Source organism: Macrotis lagotis, chromosome 5 (genome assembly GCF_037893015.1).
Source record: "Macrotis lagotis isolate mMagLag1 chromosome 5, bilby.v1.9.chrom.fasta, whole genome shotgun sequence".
Taxonomy (NCBI): Eukaryota; Metazoa; Chordata; class Mammalia; order Peramelemorphia; family Peramelidae; genus Macrotis; species Macrotis lagotis.
In genome coordinates this window covers 44,120,043-44,143,296 of record NC_133662.1, presented here as the reverse complement: position 1 = coordinate 44,143,296, position 23,254 = coordinate 44,120,043, and the positions used below count along the sequence as shown (strand labels likewise).

Sequence of the window (23,254 nt, the reverse complement as noted above, 5' to 3'; positions counted from 1 at the left end):
AACCTATGAATCACTCATTAGGCAAATCCTGTAACTCACTCATGCATTGAGAACACATTTGTCCTCTGCTAAAATTTTCTTTCTGTCCCTTCCACTTCTCTGGTACCAAGATATTCCCCAAATCATTTCTCTGAATCTACCTCAGAATCTGAAATGAAAAGGTTCTTATACTGTTCACTGTAACAACTTGATTTCTTCTTTCTCACAGCAAGCTGTGCAAACTGCATAGATGGTTGCTTTGGATATGTATTGACTCACACTCCTGTATCCTAGATTGAACTGGGTTCTAATCAGAACTGACACTCCATTTATACAGAATGTGTCTGGACAAAACAACTCCAAAAAGTTCATTGCTTTATTGACACCAGCAATATCTTCAAGGGAATTCAAAAAATTCTTCATATATCCTAGGCATGTATTGCTTTTAAAACTCATTCTTCCAAAATGAAAACCTTTAAAGCTACACTATTATTTTCATCAAACATTTCACATGGAATTTCAAAAACACTGGTCACTTTTGCTCTAGTGGCAGAATAATCTACTTTCTTAATTTTGATAGTCACCACTCTATGATGGTCTCTGAGTCATACTGGGAGGAAAAATAAACAGATAGGCAAAAACATTGAAAATAGCTGAAAAAGCTTAGTTATTGCTTTCTCCTTTCTCTGCATCATTTTTTCCCCCAATGCTGTTCTAAGAGCTCTCAATTTCCATACTATAAAAATTATATTATTTTCTTAAATGCATATATCGCCATCTTCTCCAGAATTGTAATAGAAGTAATAGGTGTCTTACTATGTTTCTTTTGTATATGAAATGGATTTACTCCTAGGTTTTTCTTTCCCTATAGCTTCTGTCAGTACCTTCACTTGGTTTAATACTGACAAAGCTATCCCTATACTTAACTTATTGTACAATGAGTGAGAAAATGAGCTTGATATAGTTAGAAGTTAAGTATTTGTCATGAAACATTTCTTGACTTACCTATGTACTTAAATGATGAAGTATTTAGCAGTTAAACACAAGCTGATATTCATTTTGGTATTATGAAATTATTTATAGATCTTTTATTCTGACCCTGGAGGCTGGAGGTGACTTGGATTATATTGGGCATGTCTCTGTTCTTAAGAGTGAGCATCCTTATTGCTAACACTCTAGATAAGTGGCTATTCATACCTTAGGAATTGTGATGGCAGATTCCCACTTCCATGATCAAGTGCTCTCAAGGCCCTCATTTGTCCAGGGTCTTAAAATAATGTGTGTTTGTGTTTCAGTTCTGAGAAGGTGAGTCCACTATTTCATTTCCTTACTTTCTTCAGGATAGGACCTTTAAGTCTTTCCTTTAAACAATACATCTTGTCATTGCCATTGCTAGTTCTAATGAGCATCCAATGTAATAATCTATAGTAGTAATTCTCAACATGCAGTCTGTATACCCCTGAACATCACCAAAGTGATCTATGAGGTCTAACTATTTTCCTAAAAACAATGAAATTGCCTATTAAGACAATCCTTACTTTTCCATTTACATAACTGTGTAAAGTCCAATTTTCTTAATTAAATTTCAATTGAAATAACATATCATAGTAGATCACAAAATAGAAAATTAGATATGAGAAGCTAACTGACTTCTATCAAGCCAAACATTAGAGTTCCAAAAATATGTAAAACAATGCCACTTTTCCCATATTTTTTTGCTTTGAAACGTGTAGTTACTTTTCATTAAAACGTAATTTATGTTAGAATATTGGGGGTTAGTTTATATTTTAATATTTAATTTTAATAGTTCATTATTTTAATATTCAATTGCTATTCAATTGTTTAAATATTTTAATTATTTCAATATTTTGAAATTATTATATGGTAAATATCAATTTAACACACAAACAAAAGTTCTTTGAGGTCCTCAATAATTTTTAATTGTATAAAGGCATTCAAAAACCAAAAAGTTCTATAGGATCTTTCGAATGATATCTAGGAAACTTCAATGAAAGTGTTCCTAGATTTCCCAGATTTTTTCATTACTAACTATAACAATGTTTAGTTTGTAATATGCCTCCAACTGAAGCTTTTTTGTACCTTCCAAGGGATCTGTGCAGAGTTTGGTGGAGATTAGTCTGTCTACAATGACAGAACTATCTTTAGGTGTTCTATCTGAAGTCATACTGTTATTTGAGATGAAAGTGCTTGAATCCAATGAACATCTTGATGGCAATAGGGGAAATATCGGGGGGCAGAGCCAAGATGGTGACAAGAAGGGATCCAGTCTTAGGAGCTCTCTGATAAAACTCATCAGCTAAGGACTCTAACTAAACTTTTGAGAGACAGAACCCACAAAGGGACCCAGTGAGGCAGTTCTCCTACTCAAGGTAACCTGGAAAAGAGCAGAAAGGCTCTGCTCCCTGGGGTCGGAGGGGTGGCCTGCCAGAGCAAAAGAACTTCAGCCTCCTGGAGTCAGCCCCAGAGCGCTGGGAGCCTCAGCTCACAACAGCGGGGGAGTCTCCTGAGCTGCACCTCAAAGAGCACCAGGCACAAAGTGGGGGAACAGCGGGGGACCTCTGCCAGAGCAAGCACGTGGAGCCCAGCCCTTGGGGCACACAGGGAGCAGCTTGGTCTTTCTGCAGCCCAGAGCCGGAAACAGAAGCAGATGGAGCCAGTAATCAGGAGCCTCCAGGGCATGAGCCCATTGAGCTGAGGGAGGGGAGTGAAGAGAAACTGCAAGCTTGGTCCTCTGCCCCTGGAACAGGACTCTGGGGCTCTGACCACTTTCAGATCCTGATCGAAGTCTAGGCCCCCCCCCCATAGAACAGCAAGGCCCCCCCCACCTCAGCCCCATAGCAGAGGGAGGTGCTTATGGTCATTCACAGACCAGGAGGAAGGACAGAGCCTCACACACTGAGACCCTTGTGGGAATGCCCCAAAAGCTCAGGAAGCACCCCCAAACCAGGCCCAGGCTGGGAAAATGAGCAAGCAGAGAAACAAAAGGAAGACTATTGAGAAATATTTTGCAAATGGGCCCAAGAAGGATCAAAATACTCAGTCTGAAGATGAGGAAGCACAAGCTCCTGCATCTAAAGACTCCAAGAAAAACAGAAATTGGGCTCAGGCTATGATAGAGCTCAAAAAAGACTTTGAAAATCAAATGAGGGAGTTGGAAGAAAAACTGGGAAAAGAAAGGAGAGAGATGCAGGAAAAACATGAAAATGAAGTCAGCAGCTTAGTCAAGGAAATCCAAAAAAATGCTGAAGAAAATAGCATGCTAAAAACCAGCTTAGGTCAAATGGACAAAACAGTTTAAAAAATTATTGAGGAGAACAATGCTTTAAAAAGCAAAATTGGCCAGATGGAAAAAGAGATAAGAAAACTCTCTGAGTAGAACAAATCCTTCAGACAAAGAATAGAATTCAAGGAGATTGATGAATTTACCAGAAATCAGGAATCAATACTTCAAAACAAAAACAATGAAAAATTAGAAGAAAATGTGAAATATCTCATTGAAAAAACAACTGATATGGAAAACAGGCTTAGGAAAGATAATTTAAAAATTATTGGAATACCTGAAAATCATGATCAGGAAAAGAGCCTTGACATCATTTTCAAAGAATTGCTACAGGAAAATTGCCCTGATATTCTAGAAGCAGAGGGCAAAATAGAAATGGAGAGAATCTACCAATCCCCCCGAGAAAGAGATCCCAAAAAACCAACCCCTAGGAATATTATAGCCAAGTTCCAGAATTCCCAAGTCAAAGAGAAAATATTACAAGCAGCCAGAAGGACACAGTTCAAATATCGTGGAGCTGCAGTCAGGATCACACAGGACTTAGCAGCAACTACATTGGAAGCTCGTAGGGCTTGGAATACAATATACCAGAAGGCAAAAGAGCTTAGAATGCAGCCAAGAATGAACTACCCAGCAAGGCTGAATATCCTCTTCCAAGGAAAAAGATGGACTTTCAATGAACTAGGCGAATTTCAAATGTTCCTTTTGGAATGGCCAGAGCTGAATAGAAGGTTTGATCTTCAGATACAGGACTCAGGTGAAGCATGGAGATTGGAGGAGAGGGGAGAAATATGAGAGACTTAATGAGGATGAACTGCATGTATTCCTGCATAGAAAAATGACACTGATAATACTCATATGAACCTTCTCAGTTAATAGAGCAGGTAGAGAGAGCTTTTATAGTTGAAGCACAGGAGAAAGCTGAATTCGAAGATAAAATATGGTGTAAAAATGGAGTCAATAGAAAAAAAGGGAAATGGAACGGGAGAAAGAAAAAGGAGAGGGGGAATAGTCCAAGATATTTCACATAAGATTTTTTTTATTACAATGAGCTATTGCAATGATATGGAAGGGGGGAGGCAAGGGAGAATGAGGGAACCTTTGCTCTCATCGGAGATGGCTAGGAGAGGAAACAGCATATATACTCAATGGGGTATAGACTTCTGGAGTAAGAAGGAGTGGGGAGCAGGGGGAAGAGGTGGGGATGTGAATAAAGGAGGAGAGGATGGACCATGGGGGGAGACTGGTCAGATATAACACATTTTCTTTCTTACTTCTTGCAAGGGGCTGGAATTGGAAGGCCTGCCCAGGACCATGGGGCCAGGTGGATTCTGGGCCTAAGGGGTGGTACGGGGGCTCAGGGCTTCTTGGCCCCAGGACCAGAATGCTGAGCCAGTCAACGACCCTACAGCAGAGTCAGAGTGAAAGGAGAGAGAAAATAGAGTACATGGTAGTGTAGAAATAAGAAAGGAGGGAGTTGCGATCAGCAATGGCAATGGTGGAAAAATATGGAAGTAACTTTTGTGATGGACTTATCATAAAGAATGAGATCCACCCATGACAGAGTTGTTGGTGTTGGAACAAAGACTCAAGCATATTTTTTGTTATTATTATTTGGGGGTGGGTGCAGGGCAAGTGGGGCTGGATGGCCTGCCTGGGGCCACCCCACAGGGTGATCTTTGGGTGTCTGGGGCTGGATTTGGACCCAGGTGCTCCTGGCTCAAGGGCCAATGCTCTGTCTGCCACCCAGCCACCCCTACTATTATTACTATTTCATTTTATTTGGGGTCTTTTTTCTTTTTCTTTTTTTGGTTTTTGCAGGGCAGTGGGGATCGGGTGGCTTGCATGTCACACGGCTGGGTGATTGTTGGGCTTAGGAGGCTGGATATGGACTCGGGTGCTCGTAGCTCCAGGGCTGGTGCTTCGTCCATTGCACCACCTGGACATACCTACAATTATTACTATTATTTTTTTTATTTTAATTTTTTTCTCTCCCCTTTACTTTTCTCGCTCAAGCAAGTCTATCTATATTCATGGGGGAGGAGGGGTATTTTGTTTACTTGTAAACAAGAATATTATATTAATGTAAAAAAACATTTGTACAAAATGAGAATTAAAAAAAATAAATTTAAAAAATAGGGGAAATATCTTTAGCCTAACACTGTAGAAACAACATCAATCAAACATATTTCTTCCAGACATAATGCTTCTATAACCTTCTTTACAGTTGAAACCTCAAATCTGTTTTCAAACCCAAAGTACAATCGTTGGGTTGTCATTATTTCCATTAATCTATTCTGCAAATTTATTAAAACTTGCAAGAAATTCTCACAGAGAAATAAATATTGTAAGATAGGTATTGTAAGATAGAAGGAGAAAATGAGTGAGTCATAAGGTAAGAGGGAGAGAACAGTCAGACTGCTGCTATATTAGTACTTTTTAGATGGTGGGAAGACCTTTTAGAAGTAGGGGGAAAGCAAAGAAGTCTCAAACTTCTATAGCAGCCCTTTGAGAAGACCAAGAAAAGTCTCATAAGATAGACAGGCATGAATAGATTATCATCTACATCTTTGGAGAAAACACCTAAATCAATGACAATCAGAGATAAATTTGAATACTTGTATAAACAACTTAATTTCCTTATTGATTTTACTGTACAATTTATGTATTTTACAAGGTAGGAATTGAGTTTATTCCAATGATGTTTCATGATTTTTATTTTTTAAATCATAGAAATCCTGATTCTGCTTTCTTTAGAACCTCTAATATATATAGGAATTTGGACCAGAAGTCAATCCTGTAATGGATTTTAAGTAGATATATTGTGCCCCATCAGAACTGTTATGATTGAGAGGATGAAATGAATATTGAAAAATATGCAATATGAAAGAAAAATTGGCCCTTACAGTTCAATTTTATTGAATTATTTCAGGTTGTGCATTCTCAGGAAATGATTGGTGCCTATAAAAATCTTGATTTGTATCAAGATATGAATGGTATTAGAATGGTTTATTATAAGATTTAAACATATTAAATAATGGTAGTTGATAATAAAATCTTCAACTGAAATCCTGCTCTGCTACATCATTATAAGATGGTGGTGATTGTTACTCAGACTTCTCTCCAAGGCTATTCAAGCAGAATAAAAGCTTTGCAATGAACTCCCTAAGACTATAATTACTGGAAAAGTCTCTGTGATGCTTTCTTCACTCAATGTCAAACCCATTAATGCTAGATCCTTCCTTTCTCTACTCTCTCATTATCTCATTATTCCTTTCTCACCTCACCCCTCTACTTTGAAATCAAGAATCATTATTAGCTAAGAGCTAATTTTTATGGAAAATACATAGCTTTGCTATATCATTATGAAACATGTATGCATCTAGTAGTATAGCATCCAAATTCCTAAAGGAAAAGTTGAGTAAATTACAAGGAGACATGGACAGCAAAACTTTAATAATGGGAGTCCTTAACCTCCCCCTCTCAGACCTAGACAAATCTAAAATCAAAATAAGCAAGAAAGAAGTTAAGAAAGTGAATGAAATCTTAGAAAATTTAGATATGATAGCCTCTGGAGAAAAATTCATGGGAATAGAAAAGAATATACCTTTTTCTCTGCAGTATATGGCACCTGTACCAAAATTGACCATGTATTAGGCCATAAAGTCTACTTAATCAAATGCAGAAAGACAGAAATAATAAATACAGACTTCTCAGATCATGATGCAATAAAAATTACATGTAATAAAGGGTCAAGGAAAGAGAAACTTAAAGCTATTTGGAAACTAAATAACTTAATTTTGAATAATGAGTGTATCAAACAACAAATCACAGAAATTATCAATAATTATATCGAAGAAAATGATAATAATGAGAAATCAAACCATAATTTATGGGATGCAGGCAAGGCAATTTGGAGGGGAAACTTTATACCTCTAACTGCCTATATGAATAGAATAAAGATCAATGAATTGGGTATACAACTAAAAAAGCTAGAAAAAGAACAAATTGAACATATTCAATTACATACCAAACTAGAAATTCTGAAAATCAAGGGAGAGATGAATAAAATTGAAAAGAAGAAAACCATTGATCTTAAAAAATAAAACTGAGTTAATTTTATGAAAAAAGCAAAAAAAAATAAACTTTTGGTTATTTTGATTTAAAAAAGAAAGAAGACAACCAAATTACCAGTATCAAAAATGAAAAAGGTAAAATAACCACTAATGAGGAGGAAATTAAAAGGATAATTCAGAAGTATTTTGCTGACTTGTATGCTAATAATTTGGATAATCTGAATGATATGGATGAATATTTACAAAAATACAAACTGCCCAGATTAACAGAAGAAGAAAAAACATACATCAATAACCTCACAGAAAAAGAAACCATCTATAAACTCAATAAGAAAAAGTCTCCAGGTCCAGATGGATTTACAAGTGAATTCTACCAAACATTTAAGGAACTATTAATTCCTATTCTACATAAACTATTTTTTAAATAGAAGAAGTTCTACCAAATTCTTTTTATTATACCAATATGGTGTTGATACCTAAACTAGGAAGAACCAAAAGAGACAAAGAAAATTGTAGGTCAATCTCCCTAATGAATATTGATGTAAAAAATCTTAAATAAAAATTTTAAACAATGAGACTACAGCAAATTTATTACTAGGATAATCCACCATGACAGGTGGGATTTATACCAGGTAGTCAGGAATGGTTCGATAGTAGGAAAAAATTCACATAATTGAATATATCAATAGCAAAACCAACAGAAATTATTTGGTTATCTCAATAGATGCTGAAAAAGCTTTAAATAAAATACAACATCCATTCATATTAAAAACACTAGAAAATTTAGGAATAAATTAAGTTTTCTTTAAAATAATAAGTAGTATCTAAAACCATCAACAAATATTATATATAATGGGGATAAACTTGAAGCAATTCCAATAAGATCAGGGTGAAACAAGGATGCCCACTATCACCATTACTATTCAATATAGTTTTAGAAATGTTAACTCTATTAATAAGAGAATAAAAATAAATTAAACAAATCAGAATTGGCAATGAGGAAGCATTCCACTCTGCAGATGATATGATAGTGTATAAGAGAACCCGAGTATTCATCTAAAAAAACTCCTTGAAATAATTAACAAATTCAGCAAAGTAGCAGGATATAAAATAAATTCACATAAATCATCAGCATTTCTATATATGAACAACAAAGCTGAAGAGCAAAAGATAGAGAAATTCCATTTCAAGTAAGTATAGACAATATTAAATACTTGGGAATATACCTCCCAAGACAAACCCAGAAACTGTTAGTAAATGACTATGGTAATCTATTATTTGACAAACCAAAAGACATCAGCTTCTGGGATAAGAACTCACTATTTGACAAAAATTATCCAGAAAACTGGAAAAAAGTATGGCAAACAGTAGGCATGGACCCACATCTCATCCCTTATACCAAAATAAGGTCAAAATAGATACAGGATTTAGACAAAAAGGGTGGCATTGTAGATAAACTAATAGACCAAGAAATTATCTATCTGATCTATCAAAAGGAGGTAAAAATGAATAATTTTGTCTATATTAAATTAAAAGGTTTTGCACTAATAAAATCAATACTGCCAAAATTAGAAGGAAAGCAGAAAACTGGGAAACAATCTTCACAACTGGGTGTACTGATAAAGGTCTCGTTTCTAAAATATATAGAGAGAACTACATCAAATTTCTAAGGTTGAAAGTCATTCCCCAATTGATAAATTGTCAAAGGATATGAATAGACAATTTTCAAATGAAGAAATTAAAGCTCTATATAATCATATGAAAAAATGCTCCAAATCACTATTGATTAGATAAATGCGAATTAAAACAACTTTGAGGTATCACCTCACACCTATCAGATTGGCTAAGATGAGAAAAAAAGGAAAATGATCAATGTTGGAGAGGTTGTGGGAGGTTTGGGACATTCCAAACCAACCATTCTGGAGAGAAATATGACACTATGCCCCCCAAAATAATAAAACTGTTCATTTTCTTTGACCTAGCAATTCAAATTCTAGGCCTATACCTAGAAAAAAATCCTACATATTCCAAAATGTTCATAGCAGCTTTTTTTTGTGGTGGCAAAGAATTAGAAATTGAAGGTATTGATGGGCTAGAACAACCCTATTAGATCAGCTCTGAGCAATGCTATCCCCCTCAAGAGGAAGGAAAACAAAACAAAACCAAAAAATTCTTCAGTATCTGAGCAACACTGCATTAATTTTTTTTAAAATCTCATATTTCTTTCCTTTAAAACTAATTCCTCTTATGAAAAGTGACTAATCTGTAAACGTGCTTAAATGCAAATGTGTAAGTACAATATTAACTATTTGCTGCTGAGGGGAGAGGGGTGAGAAAGGAGGGTAAAAGAAAATTTTGTAACTTAGAAATATGCATGTGTATATGGATGAATGTTAAAAAAAACTTTCATAACATGTATTCAGAAAAGTAAAACATCATTAAAAACAGTTAGAGTTATTCAAGTTTCACAAAATATTTTCTTGAAATAACTCTTTGTTGATAGTGATAGTATCAATAAATTTATTTTATTGATTAGAAAACAAGTTCAGAGATGTAAAATGATTTGCTTCATTTTATACAGGAAGTAAGTTTTAGGTCTAGAATCTGAGCACAGTTTTCCTGACTAGAATTCTCATTCTCTTGCATTCTCTAGCTCCACAATTACTTCTTGACAAGATGACATTATTCTTTGAAAAAGAAAGAATAATTTGTTTGCCTTTGCATTAAAATATTATTCCATGGGGCAGCTAGGTGACACAATGGATAGAGCACCAGCCCTGGAGTCAGGAGGATATGAATTCAAATGTGACCTTAGACACAATAATTGCCTAGCTGTGTGACCTTGGGCAAGTCACTTAACCCCATTGCCTTAAATAAATAAATTTTAATATATATATATATATATATATATATATATATATATATTATTCCTCAAAATGCTATATAACTTCATTGTTAGTTTTGGTTTTAGAGTCTTTTCCATTCTAAATCCAGTGATGTTTATTTTTTCTAAAATTGCTCTTCTAACTCTCTTACATTATTTTTTTTAGGTTTTTTGCAAGGCAATGAGGTTAAGTGACTTGCCCAAGGTCACACAGCTAGGTAATTATTAAGTGTCTAAGGCCGGATTTAAACTCAGGTACTCCTGACTCCAGGGCCATTGCTCTATCCACTGAAGGACCTAACCACCCCTCTTACATTATTTTTAAACTACCTTTTTGTGATTTTCTTCTTCTGCCTGGAAGTCAATAGTAACTTCAATCTTGGGTAGGCTAAACCTTGACTTTTGTTTTCATGTATCTCCATTTTTTTCTTTTATTGCAGAGATATTCTGGTAAATAACTTTTCTCCAAGCATGTGGAAATTGATATAAAATTGAGATAGAGTTTTCCATGAAAACTTTGCAATATCTGGTTTTTTTGCCTTTGAGAATCCAGGAATCCTGGAAAGATATCAAGCATGTGCATTTTATTATGTTCCTTTCCAAAATAAAGAAAGGCTTTCTTTCCATTGAGAGTTTTATCATGAGAAAACATAGATGTATTAAGTATTTTTTTCTCTCCATGAGTCTCTGTGGATATTTTTATTGTTGTATCGGTAGTTTTATTGTGTTTTTTCCCAAAAGTAATATAGAATGGTTAGCAGAATCTGTTACTGTCCACCCTTCCAGAATTTCTTGGCAATCTAAATAGTCATATTTATTTGCTAATAAGAAGCAAAATGACTTTTTTCCCCTTGTAGTTGATAGTCTCTATTATTACTACTTATATAAATAGTCATATTTATTTGCTAATAAGAAGCAAAATGACTTTTTTCCCCTTGTAGTTGATAGTCTCTATTATTACTACTTATAATACACTGTCTGCATAATGGTTAAAATGAAGCTCTTTTGATCACTGAAAATGTTTCTATCTAAGGGCTTGTAATTAAAATAGTCAGATTAGGAATTTCTTTTAGAAATTTCCAAAAATATATTAAGGTCATTGTGCTAAGAAAAACTATATGGAGGAGATAAAATTTGTATAAGTGGGGATTAAAGATTCTCCAGTAGAATTTATATAGGCAAAGAGAATCCAAGAGGTCAGGAAAGGAAAGTAACGTGAGGAGAAGACATGAACCTGGGAACAATTATAGTATATTAGTTTACTGTTCAGCAATAATGTTAGCCTGATTCAAGTACAAGATATTTGTTAAGATTTAGTAGGTCATCATTTGGAAAGGCAAAACCATGTAGCCAAATTTAAAGCTTCTTTTGAAAATATTAAGTAGGGGCAAAAAATTAACAGTCAACTAACTGCCTCATTTATGGGAATGACTCAATAAAGTACATGAATATAACGGGTTATTAATATAAGAAATATAGAGAAACATGAGGAGACTAGTACTGACTGATGCAAAAATATGGAACCAGGAAACAATATGTATAATGACTACATCAATATAAATGGAAAGAAAAACAAAACAATTGAAATTGAATTCAGCAAAATTATAATGACTATACATCTCTCCCCATTTCTTTTTAGATCTGGAAACCTCTGGGTATGGAACTTTGCATATTCATCATATATTTTCAATATTCAAGTTAAATTTGCTGCATAATTTTTTAATCTTGCTTTTTTTCCCTCCCTTTGTGTGAAGGTTGACTTTCTGGAGAGGAAGAGAAATAAAAAACTATATGATGTAAAAAAAAGATATTAACAAAACTTTAAAAATTAAAAAAACTTCTCTTTCCATTACTAAAAATGATTATATATTTATTGAACTGGATGTCAAGCACTGTGCTAGTCCTGGAATATAAACAGAATTTCTGCAACATATTGTTACTATTAAAATATTTAACAAAAGTGATATGATGCATATATTTACTAAAGGTGACAAGTGCCACTTATCTTTTAGTTCTATTACCTATCACTTCTATGACATGGGACAAGTTATGTCACTTCCCTAAGACTAAATTTCTTCATTTTCATAATTAGTAGTTTCTATTCTAAGTCACATGGACAACATCTGCTATTCTATAACTTGTAAATTTTTAACATGATTTATTTAAACTGGGTAAATTTAGCTAGAACCAATCATAATTCAGATTCTAAATTCAGGGGAGGGCTTGAACAGTAAACTAAAGTATATTCATTCAAGATGGACCCAAAATATTGATATTCAGAATAAGGATAACAAGCAGGATGTCAGTGAATTTGCTTACATTCTTTCACTTTGAATTCCATTGACCCATGGCTTCTGGCACTATAACAATAATTCTTGTAAGTTACCCGTTGGTTATTCTAATAGTTTATCTAGGACTGATCTGTTAAATTAGGAAAATTAATAAGAAAGAAATAATAGTAAATATTTAGGTATGCTTGAAAAGGAAGTCTGTGCTCTCATTCTTGGACTACAACACAAGCAAAGAAAATGATCTCAAAAGATTAATTTCTCTCACTTTCCTGTCTTCTTTCCTCTCCTTCTATATTCCTTCCCCACTAAAATGCATTATAAAATTGTGGAACATTTTTAGCCTGTCCTAATCCTTCATAGCAGAATTCAGTGTCATCCTATTCTGCTTTTGCTTTGTACTTTCTTCTTTCCTGTTCTGAGTAAAATGCATCATGCTTTATGGATCCCTTGTATGATCTAAATAGTCTTTATTGGCATCTACAGTTAACTTATGCTGCTTTTTTATGTTCCAAATGTGATGAATTTATTTTACTCTGATGCAAAACCAAATCTTTTGCTATAACAAAAAAGACCAAATTGATAAAAGGTCATGAAAAGTGATATAGGACGTGTAAGATGTGATGTTTGAACTGGAGGATCAGGTCATTTCCTTTATAACATGATACTACACTGTCATTGAAGAACAAATTTAAAATAACACTGAGAAACTGAACTGAAATGTGGCAAAAACATGACAACTCTCATGCATGCCTTCAAGTATTTCTTTCTTATAATAGACTCAAAAACCTCTAGACATCAGCATGGTGGTACTACAACAATTCTTTGGAAGAATAAAACATTCACATTGTTGAAATTTCACAGAAGAGTATTAAGGCCAAAACAGAGTGGGTTCATTTCTCTTCATTTCCAGGGGTAGATTTGATACTTTACTTAAAAACTATATTAAGCTTCCAATTCAAATCCAACCCAAACTTATGGCCTACTGCATTGAAGTTTTTCCATCAATTAAAGCTGTACGCTTCAATTTTACACTTTTTTTGGTGTGTCTGAGTATAACCAAGTCCAATAAGGATGGCATTATTCACTTTACCAGATAGAAAAGTTCTGTGATCCAGCTTGTATTTAGCAGTGATGCCAAAAATGAATGTTGTTACTGCCAGCAGTCCAAGCAAGATCTATTGATGTTTCAATGTACTCATTAATCTTTTGGTAGATTGACCCTCCAAATTCAGTACCATAATTCACATGTATATGTGTAGCTGGAAGTTAACAGCCCTATAACCCAAGGCAAAATTATTCTGAGACAGTTTAGAGTTGGCTGTTCAAAATTCATCTGACAGCCAGAAAGCCATCCTTCATAAGCTATACAGCCCAGCCATAGAGGATTGGTCCAGAAAAATCAATGTCAACATTTCCACCAAGACTGAAACAGTCCTGCTTATAGGAGGCCTTTAATTTTCCACTCTTCTTTCCTGTGTTTGGTACAAATATGATGTCAAGAGTCACCTTCAAACCTTCAGCCAGTTTATCCTCCATGCTGATTTCTGTACCCAGAGTATTGTCTGTGTTCCATTTTTGAACAAAAGTAAGCCCACAGTCACAAATCTTGTACTTCATTCCCAAATTACCCAAAGCTTTTCCTGTGTCAGTGTAAGAATGACCAGATGTGGAAAATTCCACTACACAGCAAGACTTAGCTTTAAGATATGATTTAACCAAACCAAACCCATATCCTTTGTTGAAGACATCTTTGGCAGCCTTTCCTAGGTCACAATAACTAGGAGTGTTACACATTTATTTGTGTATACATGCACGGGAAGGGTCCCCCACACACAGCTTAGCCGAGCAGGAAAGTACAATCATCCCTGGATATGTCTACTCTAGCGAGAAAACTTATCCTGCTTTTGCAAATGCAAAGTACACCAACTCCTGTCTTATAACTCTTCCATGACCCCAATAACTCTTCCCCTCATAAATCTATCTTTTAAAGAGCTGTAATAAATAAGTATATTTGAAATCTAAACAAATTCACACATTGACTGTTTTTGAAAACTAAGCCTTTTTTTCATGTCTATCATCTCCATATCAAGAAATGGAAAGCAAGATTTATTGTCAGTCTTTTGTAGAAACAAGTTTTTTTTCTTTACAATTATACACCTTAGTGTTGTAGTTGTGTTTTACCTTTCTTTGAACATGCACTTTATTATTAAAGATGATGTCTCAGGTTTTTAATCACCATTTACCATTCATTACATAATTAGAAATAATTATATGTGTGTGTGTGTGTGTGTATGAATTGGCATGTCTAAAATTCTTTAATTCTAAATTGATCACTAAGAAACCTTACTAACTCTTATCTTGAACATTTTATTTATTTTATTATACAGTAGCAATATCATATCATAGTTATAATATATCAAATTAATTGCAGAAGTTAGGCATCTCAGGAGATAAGCTCAACTGCATTTGGAGAAAGAGAGACCCAATCCTGTCTCAAACTTACATATCACTTAATCTGTCTGCCTTATTTTACTAATCTATAATATGAGTTCAATAATAGTTCTTTCCTCCAAGAGTTATCAGGAAAATAAAATGAATTTATATTTGTAAAGCATTTTACCAACTTTAAAGTGTCTTAACATTTATAAGACATTATTATTTATTTATTTTTATTTATTATTTATTTATTTATTTTCCACAAGAGTGGTCTTGTTCTGTGATTTCATTGGAGTTGGGAACTCCCAGTATGGAAACCTCCTCTACCAATTCAGAACTTTGGCTTACAGATCTCTCAGGAGCTTAAATAACTTACCCAAGGTCACACAACTGTCTTAAAGGTGGGACTGAAACACAAGTTCTGCTGTATAAAGCTTTATCTAACAATTAATATCATGTTACTCCTCACATGCAATTTAGAGAAATATTCCCAAGATTCAAATTAATCACTATGGACCTTATAAAACCATATCAATACCACACTATTATTGCAAAAGGAGAAAAAAAGATAAATACCAATAACAAAAAAGTCAAAACTATGTTTAAGCACATAAATAGATAAAAAAAAACCTTTGTTTTATTAAATATTCTAAGTGACTGTCCTATATCAATCAAACAGTTAATCATTCAAATTCAAAACCAAACCACCTAGGTGAATTCCAAAGGAGGTCAATCTCAATGACTGACAGAACCACTTTCGTCATTACCCCCTCATTTGAATTATTCCACCACACATATTCTTTTGATGACTAGATATTTTCAAACTTAGGAAACAGTTTCACCAATTGTAAAACATTATTCCTTCCCTAAAAGATACCAGAAACTTCTATCTATTTTGACATGTCCATGAAAGAACGCTATTAAAACCACTATTAGCCAAGTAGGCAATGTGGAATTTAAACTGCTGCAAATTTCATTTCTAATATAGTTCAACTCTGCCCTTTGCATAAATACTCATCACTAAAAATACTTTTGATATGAATAATGAATAATATGTGAAGCAGTATTCCTGAGGGAGGTAGTTTCTGAATCCACTCAACTAAGCTTTTCTTCTTGAATTTTGGAGCATAGCATCTCAATATATCAGTGTCAAAAGGCCTGTCAGTATGTTTGGATTTTGAACCTAGCAGGAGCTCTGCTAAATTGTAGAATTTGCTAAAAATGACCACCATTTTGATAGTCAACAAATTATAATGAGGAGAAATTCCCCATCTTTTCTCTTATTCTTAATGACTGTATGATCATGGTAAAGTAACTAAAGCTCTTAAGCAAGTCTTTAAAACTATAACTTACAAATAAGATCCTGGTCTACTTAGGTGGAGGGAATATTCAGGTGGGGAGTTTCCTATACTGATGAAATCAATTGTTAGAAAAAGGCATATGAAAGATTTGGAGCAGTCTCTGAATTTTTTTTTTTTTGAAGAATAAAAATGATGAAAAGGAATAGCTATCTGTGTTTATATGTTTCTCTATTGTCAGCTGATTAGTTTGCTCTTAGAAAAATTTCTTTATCTTCTGCTCTTAAACCGATTTTACTATTGCATTTTACTGCCACAACTATTTGTATTATTCTTGTATGGGGGGATCTTGTTTGAGGTTTTTTGAAAAAAGGTTTCAATTTCCCTCAATTTTTATTCTCTACCATTTGTTCAGAGATTTTTCCAAAGGGTCATTTAAGCATGACCTCCCCAACTAAATGGCCTACTTTTAAAATGCAGTAGCATGAATTTTACATAATGGGGCTTCTTCTTTTAGATAATATTCAATACTTCATATTGGAGAACAGGGAGAGGTGAAGATTGTCTTCTAAGGCACTTTTTTAATGCCAGTTCCTGGGTATTCTATAACTACAAAAAAGCTAAATTTCTTTCAGGTCTAACAACTCTTCTGTTTGGCATTAGCCAAGCCAAAGGCCCAGAACCTAAAAGAAATCATACTTTTTGCAAAAATCAAAGTTATTTAAAGTTATAACATAATTCACTGGGGACGGCTAGGTGGTGCAGTGGTAGATCACTAGCCCTGGAGTCAGGAGTACCTGAGTTCACATCTGGCCTCAGACACTTATAATTATCTAGCTGTGTGGCCTTGGGCAAGCCACTTAACCCCACTGCCTTGCAAAAATCTAAAAAAAAAATAACATAATTCACTGTACTTAATCTGATTTGATTGATATCGGTAGTATATAAACTCCTTGAGAGAATGGTTTCATTTTTTAAAATGTGTTTTTCCAGTTCCTTGTAAACAATATGGATAAAATATGTGCTTAATAAGTGGTTTTTGTTGTTGTGATTTATTTAGTTTCTACTCCTGTTTAATGTATACTCGTTGGTAGGCTTATTACCATATACCCCTTGTCATTTATCCCTGAAATATTTTGAAGGGAGAAATCAGAGTTTATCTTGTCTTTTTAGGCAAGTTGCTTTGACCTATCTGAGCCACAATTTTCTGATCTGTTAATTGTGGAAATTGAACAAGATGACTTCTGTTGGTCCTTTCTAGTTGTCAATCTGTGATCTTATAATCCTATGCATTTTTAAAAACATTCTACTGTTTTCAAAAACAAGGTTATGATGATTTTTGCAGACTCTGACAAAGTTAGCAAACCCATTTAGACAAGTATCTTTAGAGAATTAGATATAATAAATTAGAGGTTAAAATATTTTTGTGATTTTCATTTTATGAAATGTTGTGAGTCTGGGATTGATATTGAAATATGCATTTAGTTTGATGTCCATTTGCATCATAAGTAACTGAAGAACAGGTAGTTTGTCACAAATCAGTATAAAATCATAGATCTCACAGGAAAATACCAATGGCTGGATAAAAAAATAAGGCAATTAAAGTAACTGGGGAGTATGATTGTGTTTGTTGTACCATTGTAACATAAATTATTGTTTGCACCAATCTTACTGTCAAGTAGAAGAAAGCTGCTTATACAGTAGATCTAGAAAGAAAGTATCATATTCTATTCGCTTCTTTGAACACAAGACGTTTAAAGAATATGTTTTTATGTTTCCATTGTACCTTTAAAAAAGATTAGAGTCTTTTGACAGCAAATGCTCTATTTTCAAAATTATAACTTCTATTATTATACCAGGTATATATCCCACCAAAAAAAAAGTATTTTGCATCATTTCAATAGCTCTACTCTAATCCTGAAGGGATAAAGCAGGGTCTGTGAAATAATTTTACAAATTTGGAAACTGAGATAAATTGAATTCTTTATTTCTGATCATATAGATATTCTCCATTCTAATGATATTTCCCTTTGTCTTTATCTTGGAGACTTTAGTCTTGTTTACCAACTAAAAGAAAGTATAATCCTGCTAGTAATGCTTAGGTAGACATAGAAATTGACCTAGAATGTTTATTACATACTTTTAAAAATGTTTTAATCATAATATTTTATTATTATTCCTTCTTTCTCTACTCTGAACTTCATCTTTCCCATGACCTGTAATTCTTTTCACCTCTTGATTTTTCCTAGATCATCCCACTGGCCTAGCTCAGCTCCCTTCTCTTTCTGAATCTTGATTCCTTGGTAAATCAATTCGATTCGAAACTGCCTCTATTTTGCCCCTTTATCTTATCATATTTCACACTATAATGACCCCCCAAACTTTGACTACTCCACCATCCCTTTCCTTAGTTATTATGCACAGGCTATTGAATAGAACTGGGAAAATTATAAAATCATGCTGAAATAGAACATTTCTATATAATTATTTCGACCTCAGTTATGTCTTGAAATCACAATTGAGCTCTCATTATAAGACAAACTTTTTTATAACTTTCTAATTGGTTATCTATCCCACTGACACTGTGACTATTCCAAAATTTTTGCTTTTTCTCAAGCTTCTCATCACACTCCCATCCACTGAGACCTTTGATTCATACTTCATTCAAAATATTGAAGTCATTTATCATGGTTTCCCTTTTTCTTCACTTCCTCAGTGTACAAATCTCAGATTTTTCCCCAACTCATTCCTTTGTCATTCCTATCTTACAGTTTGAGATAATTCTCTTTTTTGCCACACCAAACCCCAATAAATGCAAATTTGATAAGTTAATGTTATGTCCTCTCTAGCACATTGATCCCAATGTTTTTCCTGTTCTCTCTAATGTTCAATATTTCCTTATTTTAAATTTCCCTGCTGTTCACAGACAAATTCAAGTTATCACCACCCAAAAAACAAACACACATAAATAAAAATCCACCTTGGTCCAACCATCTCTTATAGAAATTGTCCTTTATTCTTCCTTCCTCAGTTAAATTCTTTGAGCCATACTAGTTGGCTCCATTTGCTCCCTTCTCAGTTTCAAACCCTCTGTAATTTGGTTTCTTACTTCATTATTTAAATGAAACTGTCGTTTAAAAATTAACAGTGATCTCTTAATTTAGGAATCCACAGTCATTTTCTCAATCTTTTTCCTTCTTGATCTCTCTGTATCCTTTGACACTATTGATCACTGTGACTTTCTGGATGCTCTCTCCTATCCAGGGTTTCATGATATAATTCTGTGCTGGATCTCACTGTCTAACCCCTCTTTTTCCTCCTTTGCTGGATGTTCAAAGGTGATGGCCATTAATTTTGATTGTCTGTAAAGATTCTTGAATCACCTTCTCTTTTCACTCTATATTGTTTGGTGGTCTCATCAAGAATAAGTCACACTGTCTGGGAGGCCATCTCGAAGAATTTTGTAAATAAATTTTAAACTTAGATATTTGCCAAAATTTTAAAGTAAAGGAATGGGCAATTAGATAACTTTATAGGGTACCTTGGTTACTAAATGCATAAAGCATTGTACTTAAAGGTAAGAACATCCAAATTCAAATCTTTCTCTGAATGTTTAATAACTGTGTGAACTTTGAGAAGTCAATTAACCTCCTCTAAATTCAGTTACCTCTTCAGTAATTTGAGTATGATAATTGTACCTACTTCACTGTTGAAATGGTATGAATAGTTTTACCAACCTTAAAAATGTAAATGCAAAATATAATTATTAGTATTTATCTTGGTGAACTTTCATTATAGAAATAGATTCCATGCTAAAACAATACAGAAGAGGTTCCTTTGATTTCCATCCCAGCAACCTGATCCTTTCTGTCAACAAGAGTTAAATCCAAAAAAGTCATTTCTCATTTTTCAATTCCTCCACCTTCTGAAAGATGAAATATTCATTAAGACAATCAAGAAAGTATCAGCTACTTTAATTTTGACAAAGAGAATTCCAGTAACTACATATAGCTAATTAAAGATGCCTCTATGGCCAGCTTGTGACTTGTTATCCAAAGTGATTGACAATATCACTTCTATTATACTTCAGTACTCTCATTATTCACCAACGTATTCTCCACTCTACCTTTACAATCCAGTTCCTAGAGTACCTTCCATGATTGTGCCTTCTCATTAACCAATAAATATGCTTTTATTGATCACCTTTTATGTTTGCATATTGTGTGAGGTGCTAAAGATTCAAATAAAAGAATGTCTACCAGAAAGGAGTTTACATTGCAATGGGAAAGAAATAAATATAAAGAGAATGATCTCGAAATAGGACAGGTATGTCATCTCTATCTTCACCCAACATTGATGACTATGATGAACAGCATAGGACCAATGTCAGATCTGGGATATGCAAAATTACATAATCAATCAAGGACAAAATCAAGAATAGAACCTGGAGTTTTGAACTCCCAGACTTCTTATGCTCCTGAAATCACAGAATTTTTAGAGAGGGTAATTATCTTAGTTACCATCTTGTTCAATATGTGCCTTAATAGAGTCCTACCATGAAAAAAAATAAATATAAAGAGAATTGATACAAAATAATTTAAAATGTAGTTTGAGAGAAGGGTCATTAGTAATTTTTACTAGGAAAAACATCATATTGAAGGAAATGTTTGAGTCAAATCTTGAAGGAATAAGTGGATTCTATGAGGTAGAGATGAGAATGAAGTGCATGCAGGCATAAGGGAAAAACAGTGCAAAGACATAGAGATGCTACATAGATTATCACATTGAGAAACAAGGAGATCAGTTTATATATGTGATTATGGAAGAGAAAATAATGTTTAATAAGATTGAAAAATAGGTTGGGGTCAGGATATAAAGGGTAATATAAACTAAACAGTTTATATTTTATCCTAGAGTCAAAAGGGAGCCAAGCCACTAAGCTGATTGAGTAAGAAAGTAACACATATCACATTGGAAACTTATAGGATAGATTGGAATGGGGAGAGATGGGGCAAAGACGAAAATTAGGAGATTATTAAAATAATGTAGATGTAAGTTGATGAGGGTTTGAATTTAGGTAGTACCAGTGTTATAAAATGTTTCTCTTCCTTTCCCCCAAATTTCGGTATCCTTTTTCTGTTTTGATAAACTTCCCAGTCATGGATTTCATTTCATTAAATCTCAGTGATACTTTTAAGGCCAAGTTTGTCTTCTCGCATTAGGAATTCTAGTTATTTAGTTGTCTTGTCTATATATACCTACAGGACTACCCTGTACATTCATTTGTAGATAGACATGTGAAGACATTGACCTTTTTGTTTCCTTTCTTGGATTTTATGTCCTCAGAATTTATTATTGTTATTACTCATCTTACCTGCTTCTTGTGCTAATTTTGACCTGACAGTCAACATAAAGAAAATAGATGTCCACCACTTGCCAGCATTGTACCACCTATATAGGGAACCATTGGTCACAACAAATGGAGAAACTTTGAGTGTTGCAGATATGTTCACTTTCTTTGATAGTATACTTTCCAGGGATGTACCCATAGATTATGAGGCTAATACATCTATTGCCAGAGCTGGTCAAAGCATTTGGGAGACTCTGAAAGAAAGTGTGGAAGAGAAAAGGCTACATACCAAACTAAAGGTCCCCAGAACCATTGGGATGACTTTACAATTGTATGCCTGTGAAACCTGAACAGCTAACAGCACCAGATCAGAAAACAACCATGTCCTCCTCAGTATATTTCCAAACTTTCTACATTACAATTGAAGGTCACCTGACAAAATAAGGTAGTGAACAATGAGGTCCTCTTTTGAACTGAACTGCTAAGTAATCAAATACTCCTGAAAAAAGGAACAACTCCAAATGACTTTGTCATGTAGCCTGAATGTCAAGCACATTGATTACCTATAAGGCTAATTAACAGAGAACTCACACAAAGCAAACACTCACACAGAGGTGAGACATGGAAGACTCTAACCAAGACAACTTGATATGGAGTACAAATTTGGTCAAATTTGTATTTTACCAAAGGTGCTATACTCCATGGGCAAAGCAAAATCTCTGTAAAACAAAGGAAATGTGACCAATACCAGAGATATCTCCATCCAAAGGTTCTATTAGACAACATGTCTCAGAACTGCGGTAGAGTCCTTCTAAACTCATATTAGACTGATCACCCACAACCAAACACATTGTACCCTTGATGTCATGGAAATGTCAGGTGGTGAAAATGATGTTATGCTCGTAAATAGTACACTTGTTCTTTTCCTTGCCAACTTTCTGCCTACAAAGACTAAGTTGTTTTTCTAAGATCTCTGAAAAACCTGTGATTTTGAGCCTCTTGGTGTCAGACTTCTATCAATAATAACAATCTCATAAACTCTGTATCAGGTCACTAATTGCCTCATACCATATACTCATTAAACATTTTCACACATTATGTCAAAGCTGTCATACATAAAAGATGTTATGATAACAGAATTCTTTATAATATTTTTATAATCATTTTGTTTGCATAGGATCATGTCTCTCTTAGTTTGTAAACATTACTATCTCCCATTCTTACATGATTTTCTACTTAGTTCTCAAAAATAATTTTTCTATTACTTCTCACCTCTTCTCCTTTAAATAATTAGTACTAAAGCATTATCAGCTCTCTCTTTTCTTCTTCATACATCTTTATCTCATTATTCTTAATCACTTTCAGAGCTGCTGCAACTCTCTGGATAAATCTCAAATCTATCTCTAACTAAACTCTGACCTAAGTTTCAAGTCTAATCTAATACATATCTTTACCTGAACATCCCATTACTATCCCCTCAAGTTCATTATGACTGAAATCTAACTCAGTACCTTTCCCTCAAAACCTATTTTCCTCTTGATTTCAGTATTGCTACCACCACTCTCAAATCAGCCAGGTTTAAAACCCAGGGATCATATTTGATTCCTCCCTTGTTTTAGTACATCTATTGAGTTGTCAA

The 23,254-nt window shown here is 34.0% G+C and overlaps 1 protein-coding gene and 1 pseudogene across 1 annotated transcript in view; one reads left to right on the top strand and one right to left on the bottom strand.

Moving 5' to 3' along the window:
* Positions 1-23,254, top strand: part of KHDRBS2 (KH RNA binding domain containing, signal transduction associated 2) — a 943,011-nt gene that overhangs the window by 743,455 nt on the left and 176,302 nt on the right. The window lies entirely within an intron of this gene.
* On the bottom strand, positions 13,533-14,279 carry LOC141487748 (non-selective voltage-gated ion channel VDAC3-like; annotated as a pseudogene).